Genomic DNA, 7118 nt, shown 5'->3' with positions numbered 1-7118 from the left:
CAAGAAACGGTACCTAAAACGGTGACAGGAAAAACATTCATTCTAGACTAATTCTAAAACATTACCGGAAGTGTCTTCATCCGGAAACCGGGAACGCTCTAGCCGGCGGACGGCTGCTCTCTCTGTCCTTAAGGAGAGCTTCGCGCGCAGCGCAGTCCTCCGACCGCGGGGTGGCGTGAGTGCGCTGTGAAGGGCGCCCCTCCGGGCTTCTCTTGACGAGGGGCGCCTTTCTCTATGGCTCTCTGACGCAGGCGCCGAGCAGGTGGGAGGCGGAGCCTGAGGGGGCGGGGCGGGCATAGGCGTAAGCGCGATGGGCCTTTTGGGGGAGCGCGTGACCCGATCTCCATGGCAACGCCGCGCAGCCGCGGCGCCGGAGGTGGTTCCAGGGCAGTCTGAAGGAGGAGCGGGAGGCGGAGCCATAGACAGGGGCTGCCTATAGGGGAGCGCCCCTAGAGAATCTTCTGTAGGAGCCAGGTGACCGACCTTGTCAGGGAGCTGTGGAAGCAGGGCTTTAGACTGGATGGACCCTTGAAGGGCCCTCTCACTTCGGAGATTCTGGGAGTACAAAGGGCACGATTCTGTGTCAGTTCTAGCGTTTTGAAAGACCTTCCTTCCCACAGTCTTGGGTAGGTTTTACACCAGCATTTTTCGAAGAGGAACAGTTACTACTGACATTCACTCTAAGCCAGGGTCCATAAAACAGCCCCCGAGGGGAGCTTGGGCAGGGGCCAGCCCCTGACTACTTCTTCAAGAGGCCTATTCACCGGATGGGCCTTACCTCACTCTGAGGGTCCGAAAAAGCCTTAGCCTAAAGGGCGGGGTCTCCCGCTGCATCCTGGGCCATCTCCAGTCATCCTCATGAATGACGTCACGGGATTCAGATGGCTCTGGAGAAGTGAGGCTGGTGACCTGCACAGCCCTCCCTCACTCAAAAACAAAGTCAAGTGCAAGTCAAGTCATCATTTCTCTGAAGGCAGGTCTTCTTTAGCCACGAAGGACAAACAGCAATTCTCAAACACTAGGAAAGGTGGTTTTGGGTCATTTAATCAATTTTACCTGGTCTCAGATGTTTCTTCTTAGTACATCATCAAATAAGGTTTCAGAGTCTGAAGGAACCTTAGACACGATCAAGTCCAACTTCATCATTTTACAGAAGAGGAAACTGAGGTCTAGAGAGGTAAAATAGGAATAAGTCACAGGTGTAGTACATATCTGTGACAGGATTTGATCCTAGGTCTTCCTGATTCTAAGTCTGATACTCTACCTAACCTCACTTGAGTGCATATATCATATGGGAGTAAAACTGGTTGCAAATTAAGCCAACTTTGTATGCTTGGTGCCATTAAATTGTCATTTCTTTTTCTTTAGGCAATCAGGGTTAACTGAATTGTCCAGGATCACACAGCTATTATGTGACTGAGGTTAGATTTGAACTCAGGTCCTCTTGACTCTAGGGCTGACACTTGATCCACTGCATCACATAGCTGCCTTGGTGCTAGTATCTTGAAGAATTTCCTGGAACCCTACAATATATTTAACTATGTGACTCTGCCATTTCCTAATAAATTAATCTGATGTATCATTTATATAATGAATTGGAAGAAATATTTCATATTTTTTATTTATAAAGGTAACCACATATTCAATCTTATTACATAAGAATCCAGATTGATAGTCACAGAAAAAAAAACCTAGTTTTTTTAAAGTTTACTTCACATTGTAATTGACTTTTCTGATCAAGTATGAATTCCATTATATTCACCAATTCTTTGATATGAGCACCTGACATGACCCTTATATCCTCAACCAACCTTCAGATAGGCAGATGCTTAGTTATTCTTCCTCTTAAAAAATAAAACTCATTATTACAGTTATAGGAGAAGTTCTAAGTTTTCTAGACCTCTTAATTTGTTGGGAAGGAATGAAAGGGACTAATCTTTTTATAAGATGTTACACATATTTATTTCAGTTCATTAAGCAATAAACAAGAATTTATTTAGTAGTTAAAGCTACCCTGTACTATGTTAAGTATTGTAAGGGATAGAAAATAATTATATTGCATGGTTTCTATCAACAAGTTTCATACTCATAAAACAATTAGAAAATTATATTTAGTATCTATGGATCTGGGCACCAATGTGGAGGGACAAATTATTCCTCTGGCTGCTGTTTGGGTCTTCCCTATTCTGGGCTTGATATCTTTGTTTCTTCACAATGCATAGTCATGAAAACTTTACTTATTCAAATACTTTCAGGATTGCAATGTACGATCATGTTTAATGATTGGTAATTGTATCCCTAGTCCCTAGCATAGCATCTGGTATATCGTAAGCATTTTAGGAGCACTTGTTGAATGATTGATAGATAGAAAATATCTCTTCTTTGGGGGAGAGTAACAAGTCTATTCTTTCCGTCCTTTTAGCTACCTTTACTAATGAGTGGGGAGTCTGTCCTGCAGAGGGAGAATAAAACCAGTTCTCTCTGCCATTGACTCTCAGGCTTACAGACAGTTTTCCTAGAAGACAGCAGTCTTCAGGCTATAGTCGTACCTACCGTATGAATGCCTCTCTCCTAGAATGTCTCCTCTTATTCACAAAGTTTAGTTCTTATCTGACATTATAAGAAATCTTATTGTTGTTTCTTCTCATTCTCCTCCTTCCAGATGTGGCAAGTATCCTCAGGGCTCTACTTCTTCAAACAGAAAAGGTTCTTATTGGAACTGGGGTGAGTGAATGACTTTTAACCTTACTGTGTGACTCTCCTTGGTTCCCTATAAATCATAAGGACTGAGCTGGCTGGAGAAGATTGAAAAGCCTGCCAGCCTTTTCCTGTATCTTCCAAAATAATCATAACCTGTTTTTTTTGTCTCTTTGAATATAAATGCAAGGATATAAATGAATATATGTAATACAAGAGCACATGATATTTATTGTGTACAATATACTAATTTAACATATGCATATGATAGATAATATATAAAATATATGTACATATTTGTCTGCATTGTATTTATCTGCATATACACATATGTGGATGTCCATATATATGTGGGTCTGTATATATAGAATATATTTGAGAATATGAGTATATATATATATATGTATGTATGTATATGTGTGTATGTTCTTAGACTTACTGCAGGATCTTGAGTGTCCTATAAACGAATTTGGTCTGGCATTCCTTATGCTTTTCCTAAGCCCATGCTTGATCTTAATGGTCACTTCCTCCCTTTCTAAGGGTCCATGAACTGCCCCTCTCATCATGCAGTCTAGAATTGGACTATTTAAAGTTCAAAGGATAATAGCTAAAAGGAATGAACCTCTTGACCTTTTTGGAGATGACATCTCCCCTTCTCCAATTCATCTTTCACATTCTACACAGTTCTTCAAAGATCATTTTTAGCAGTTCATCTATAAGATCCAGAAGTTCTTTCAGTATCTCAGGATATAATATCTTTTTTCCTCATTTAATAGTATATTTTTTGCAATTGTATCTAAAGATAGTTTTCAAGTTTGATTTTTCTAAGAATTTTTATTTCCATTTTTTTCTCCCTAGCCCCACCTCCCCTAAACAACAAGCAATCTGATATAGGTTATACATGTATAATCATGTTAAACATATTTCCACATGAGTCATTGTGAAAGAAAAATTTTAAAAAATGGAAAAATCATGAGAAGAAAAAAACAAAATAGGGAAAATAGTATGGTTTGATCTGCACTCAGACTTCATAATACTTTCTCTGGATGTGGATAGCATTTTTCATCATGGGTCTTTGGAATTGTCTTAGATCATTGTATTGCTGAGAAGAGCTAAATTTGTCATAGTTGATCAATTCACTAAGTTGCTGTTACTGTGTGCAAGGTTCTCCTGGTTTTGATCATTTCACTCAGCATCAGTTCATGTAAGTTTTTTCCAAGGTTTTTCTGAAATCTACCAGCTCCTCATTTCTTATGGAGCAACATTATTCCATTACATTCACATACCATAACTTGTCCAGCCATTCCCCAATTAATGAACATTCCCTCAATTTCTAATTCTTACCACCACAAAAAGAGCTGCTATAAATATTTTTGTCCATATTGGTCCTTTTCCCTTTTAAATGCTCTCTTTGAGATAGAGACCTAATAGTGGTATTGCTGGATCAAGGAGTATGCGGAGTTTTATAACCCTTTGGGTATAATTCCAAATTGCTCTCCAGAATGGTTGGATCAGTTCATACCTCTACTAATAAGGTGTTAGTGTTCTAATTTTCCCCATCTTCCCAACTATAATTTTCCTTTTCTGCCATAGTAGTCAACCAGATATGTGTGAAGTGGCACTCCAGAGTTGTTTTAATTTGCATTTCTCTAATCAATAGTGATTTAGAGCATTTTTTCATATGACTGTATATAGCTTTAATTTCTTCATTTGAAAACTGCCTATTCATTTCCTTTGACCATTTATCAATTGGGAAATGACTTGTATAATATTAAATAGTGGTGATAATTGGCATCCTGCTTCACTCCTGATCTTATTTTCTTGCTGATATTTTATGTAAAATTTTTCATCAATATTCATTAGGGAAATTGAATTGAATTATAATTTTCTTTCTCTAGCTTTGCTCTTCCTGGTTTAGGTATCAGCACTATATTTGTGCCATACATTGTTGAGAATAGCTAAGTCATTCAAAGTCAATCATCTCACAATATTACTGCTATTTTGTACATAGTACATTTCACTTTGTATCAGTCCATGTAAGTCTCTCCAAGTTTTTCTGAGAGCATCCTGCTCATCATTTCTTATAGTACAGTAGTAGTCCACTATAATCACATACCCAGTTTGTTTAGTCATTCCTCAGTTGATGGCCATCCCTTCAATTTCTAATTCTTTGCCCCCAGAAAAGAGCTGCTATAAATATTTTGGTCCATATTTTTTTGAAATCATGGCTTTCAGGTTGTCCAATAATTTCAAAATTATCTCTCCTGGAACTATTTTCTAGGTCAGTTGTCTTTCCAATGAGGTATTTCACATTGTCTTTTATCTTTTCATTCTTTTTTTTATTGTTTCTTGATTTTTTATGAAGCCATTAGCTTCCATTTGCTCCATTCTAATTTTTTCAGTATTTGTGTGTGTGTGTGTGTGTGTGTGTGTGTGTGTGTGTATGTGTGTGTCTCCCCTACCAATCTGTTAGTCTTTTCTTACAACTGTTCTAGGACCTAACTACTCATTCCATTTATCCATACTTACTTGTCTTTATTTTCATTTCCATCTCTTGTACATGTGTTTTTACTATCTTGGAGTCAATTAATTTTCTAATATATCACAATATTCTTTTCATTTAATTCCCCCATTTCCCCCCACAGGAATAGATAATGTTTCATTGTTTTTGATTCCTAAGATTCTTTCTTCCTTAGGGTTCATTTCCCTTTAAAAGCCTGAGACATTAAATTTACTTTCTTATCCTTACTCTCAACTCCTTGACATACAATTTACGTGAAATATGCAGAACTTGAACACTTCACATGTTGACAGCAACATTATGGAGGGAGAAAAAAGCTACATGTAAAGACATCATAACTCTGATTAATATAATGATTAACCACATGAATAGGGGTTAAAGATGAATCATGCCACCCACATTCTGCCAGAGAAGTGATAGACTTAAAATCCAGAATGACTAATGCATATTTGCTATGAGCAATGTGGACATTTCCTTTGCTGGACTATGCGTATTTCTAGTGAAGTCTTCCCCCCTCCTATTGGAAGGGCAGAAAAAAATGACTTTTAAACAATAAAATATTTTGTTTAAAACCCTTAGATATATTGCAGGCTCTGTCTGTATTTATCATAATTACCTTTCTCATATCCTGAAGTGGCATGATGCCTTCATCTCAAATTTACCTGTTTTGCCCTCCAAGATATTTTTTGTTCAATATCAGGTTAAAAAAAAAAAACCTTTTAAAAAATACCTTTTTAGGAGAATATTTTGGTGTATTTTCAAATAGGTCAAGTGCCTCATTACTGCTCTATCCTTCCACTTTGCTTGATTTGTGACAAGAACTCTTCACTTACGTCCTTCAGCTGGTCCCCATTACTATATTGCCTAGACATTTTTACTCTTTTGATTCTTTAGCTAGCTATCTTAATGACATCCATATCTAATACATGTATATAGAATGTGTATATAGAATATATACATAAATATACATCATTGATAAATGATCTTAAAATAGAGCACTCAGAATAAATCATAGCATGGCAGATGTGGTTTCATCAGTACAGAGTATATTGTTATTTAACTTTCTCAATGTAAATTTTTACTTTACGCAACTAAATTTTTATTAGGAGTTTTGGAATCCACTTGATAATTTTAGAGTCAACTTAAACTCCAGATAGTTTTTAACATAAGTTTCTATAAAACAAATAAACTTTTTCTCAAGGTCAAAGAAACAAAAAAGCAGTCAGAAACAAAATAATCAAAGAACATATATTTTCAAATTAAAAAAAGTTATCACTAGTGTCAAATGCAGCAGAGGGGAAAGCATGTGTATTAAAATATATCATTGCAATTGGCCATAAAGTGGCCATCGGTGACCTTTAAGAGACTAAATGCATTTGTTATTTTGGGAATAGAGGGGATAAATGAGGAAACAAATCCTCTAAAATGCAGGAAAGATAGGATATAAATGGAAAGATTGGCTTCAGGCTTTCATCCAGAATTTTCAAGATTAGAGAGAGGGAAATCAGAGAATGGCCATAGACAAAGAGATACATGGATTTTTTTCTATCTATTTTAAAATTTATTTTTATTTATTTCATTAAAATTTTTTCATTATATATTTCATTTTACTTATTCATTTCTTTCTTTTCATGTACTTCCTAATCATATTGCGTTTCTTATATGACTGCAAACATATAAAAAAATCCAGTCTTAATTTTCTCTCTAAAGGTAATTATCAGAAGGTTGATAAAACTATGAAAAAGTTCTTTTTTAAAAGAACAGACTAAAAATTTCCCTTTCTTTCAGGAAACCTATGTATTTAATTGATGCATAATGTTAATTTTATAGATATCCATTTTACCTTGCTTTATTGAAATAGGAACCTAAGAGATAAGGGAGGAAGAGACATATTACATGG

The 7118-nt window shown here is 36.4% G+C and overlaps 1 long non-coding RNA gene across 1 annotated transcript in view; it reads left to right on the top strand.

The window, feature by feature from the left end:
• The first annotated feature begins 345 nt into the window (after window positions 1–345).
• LOC140532912 (uncharacterized) overlaps window positions 346–7118 on the top strand; it is an 87291-nt gene continuing 80518 nt past the window's right edge. Inside the window, exons 1-2 of the long non-coding RNA XR_011976737.1 lie at window positions 346–626; window positions 2663–2724. This is a non-coding gene — a long non-coding RNA (uncharacterized lncRNA). The remainder of the gene's footprint in view (window positions 627–2662; window positions 2725–7118) is intronic.

This window comes from Notamacropus eugenii, chromosome 3 (genome assembly GCF_028372415.1).
Source record: "Notamacropus eugenii isolate mMacEug1 chromosome 3, mMacEug1.pri_v2, whole genome shotgun sequence".
In the NCBI taxonomy this organism is placed as follows: Eukaryota; Metazoa; Chordata; class Mammalia; order Diprotodontia; family Macropodidae; genus Notamacropus; species Notamacropus eugenii.
This window is presented reverse-complemented; position numbering and strand designations above follow the sequence as displayed.